Source organism: Corvus brachyrhynchos, unplaced genomic scaffold (assembly GCF_000691975.1).
Source record: "Corvus brachyrhynchos isolate BGI_N302 unplaced genomic scaffold, ASM69197v1 scaffold144, whole genome shotgun sequence".
In the NCBI taxonomy this organism is placed as follows: domain Eukaryota; kingdom Metazoa; phylum Chordata; class Aves; order Passeriformes; family Corvidae; genus Corvus; species Corvus brachyrhynchos.
The window spans coordinates 375065-377805 of NW_008237406.1; the positions used below are offsets into that span (position 1 = coordinate 375065).

General features: G+C 50.6%; 1 protein-coding gene across 1 annotated transcript in view; it reads left to right on the top strand.

Annotated features, from left to right (window-relative positions):
- Positions 1-63: 63 nt before the first annotated feature.
- The window catches only part of ATP6AP1L (ATPase H+ transporting accessory protein 1 like), a 21003-nt gene continuing 18325 nt past the window's right edge, over positions 64-2741 (top strand). Inside the window, exon 1 of the mRNA XM_017730833.1 lies at positions 64-463. The gene's annotated coding sequence lies outside the window, so the exon portion shown is untranslated. The remainder of the gene's footprint in view (positions 464-2741) is intronic.

Consider the following 2741-nt stretch of genomic DNA (forward strand, 5'->3'; position numbering starts at 1 on the left):
AGGGCGGCGCAGCCAGGACCCCAGGCAGCTTCCGGGCCGCGGGTTCGAGTCCCGGCCTCAGAGAAAAAAACCGAGAAGGAAAACTTTGGCATCAAAGTTGGACTTAGAAAACCGACCTCGGCTTCTTACAGCACCACGGGCATCGGGGGCCTCTCTTCCAATCACCGGGGTGCTCACTTCTGTAGATTATATACCATTTGTTACACGGGTGTGTTTTTACATTCCAACAGCGTTACACCCGTTCCCAAAAAGCTTTCTACGCACGCTAATCAATCTCACAGCTTTTAGCGCCCCAGCTCTTTTCACCCTCACCTGGCCACAGGGACGAGCTGATGCCTGGTGGCTGAGTCTGGGGGCCTTTCCCATCACACCAGGCTGCCCAGCCCACGCAGAGGATCTCCTGGATATTTTACTGGTGTGCAGAACCGCCGAGGAAAGATCATCTGGTTATTGTCAGTGACAGGTAAAAGTGCAGGGTTTGTTTATTCGAGCGGGCCCGTGTTTGCACGGAGGCCTCTCGGCATCCCTGGCATGGACGGTTCGAGTCCCGGAGGTCGTGGGTTCGAGTCCCGCGGACGGAAGGCGTTTGGGCTGGGCGAGGACCGTGCCCAGGAGGCCTGGTGGGGCTTGAGCCAGGATTTCTGCCTGGAAGGAGCCTGTCCTGAGGTGGGATTCGGATCTTATCCCCAGGAAGAAGCAACAGGTCAAGAGAAAATGGCCTGAAGGTGCAGCAGGAGAGGCTCCGGGTGGACATTGGGGAAATTCCTTCACAGAAAGGGCTGTCCAGCCCTGGCACAGCTGCCCAGGGCAGGGGTGGGGTCCCCATCCCTGGAGGGGTTTCAGAGCTGTGTCAGTGTGGCACCTGGGGACACGGGGCAGTGGTGGCCTTGGCCGTGCTGGGGGGATGGTTGGACTCATTGGTTTTATGGATCTTTTCCAACCTAGATGACTCTGTCATTCTTACTTCGAGCTTTCCATGGAATCATGGAATGGTTTGAGTTGGAAGGCACCTTAAACTCCGTCCCGTGCCACCCCTGCCATGGACAGGGACACCTTCCACTACCCCAGGCTGCTCCAAGCTCTGTCCAACATGGCCTGGAGCATTTTCCAAGGATCCAGGGGCATTGTGACTTGAGTTACTGCGCTGCCTGCGAGCAGATCTGCACACAGCGAAGCCCTGTAACACAAACAAGCTTGTACTTCCCAGTTTTGAAAGCTGCCTCAGTCCACGCTGCCAAACTGCATCAATCCAAATCATGAACGCTCCCTTCCCTTTTGGGAATGACTCTGAAGAGGCAGTAATTACATATAAACACGTATTTCTTAACACAGCCTGTGCTCACGGCTTAAGTAGAAAATGCACACTTTGTGTGTTTATGTAGGGCTAGTTTTACATTCAGTCTTTGTAGAATAAGTAATAAAAAAATTTTAAATATTATAAGAACCCAACCTGTGTCCGCAAAAGAAACCTCAACCAATCTCAAGCGAAAACCATAAACCCCACTAAGACTTTGAGGAGAAAACATTAAGATTATAAAAAGCAGCTCTTGAAGATGCAGTTCCAATGTTGGAATGCAGTTTCTGTTTGATAATTTTAAAACCAGGGAAGTTTGTCTTGTGAAAGTGCTGCAGCTTTGCTTTACAGTGTTAGGTGTATTAGGAATTAGGAATACTTAAAAGCTGGCTAGGAAGGCAATTGGTGAATATAACATAAATGTACTGTAACAAACTGGCATTATTGGACAAATACTCATTAAGAGGTCAAGATGTGGGAAAGAGGTGGTTTGCCATGAAGCTGCTTTGGGGTTTGCTCTTTCTTTTTAAACTGCACTAGGACTTTGGGACACTTCTGTTAAGACAGCTTTTCTTAATTTCACCACATTCTCCAAAATTAGTGCTGGGGTTTTCTTTGATCCAATATGTCATGGCTTAACCCCAGATTGCTGCTGAACACTACACAGCCTCTTCCTCATTCCCATCCCTCTCCTGAAGGGGAATTGTACCAAAAATGGGTACAGATAAGAATAGTTTAATAACTGAAATACAGTCAGTAGTAAGAGTTAAGAACAACTGTTTTAGTTGAGACAACAAATAAGAATAAAGCCAATTAAGGCTAATGAGTGAGAGGTCTGCAGGCACAGGTGGCCTCAAGGCGTGTCCCTGGAAGGTGTCCCATGGCAGGGGGTGGTAGCAGGGTGACCATGGGTGTCCAACCCAAACCATTCTGTGATTCTGGGACCCACAGAGAGTCTGGGACTCCTTCCTTTCACAGGCGCTCCCCTGGGCACAGCCCTCAGGGCACTGTGGGCAGCTGTTGTCTTTGGAGAGCACCAGTGCTGCCAGATAAGCGCTTCTAAAATTAAATGTCTCGGTTGGCCAAGCAGACAAATCCACCCAAAATCCCACCACTTATCCTAAAACTCCCAGTATAATCTGATCTCTGATGCCAGGCATCCTGCAGCGCTGCACAACCGGGGACAGCTGGGCTGTGACTCACACTGGGCTTTCTGTGGGGTTTTTTTGGGGTAGTTTCCCCCCCGACCCTTCCCTGAAGGTGGAGGTAGGCCTGGAGTCTGCATGGAGATTTTTCAGGGATGGGATCCTTTGGGGACGTGGGGAAGGGCACAGGGACAAGAAGGTAATCCCAGAATCCCAGACTGTTTGGGGTTGGATGGAAGCCAGAAGCCCATCCAGTGCCACCCCTGCCATGGCCGGGGCACCTCCCACTCTGCCAGGGTCCT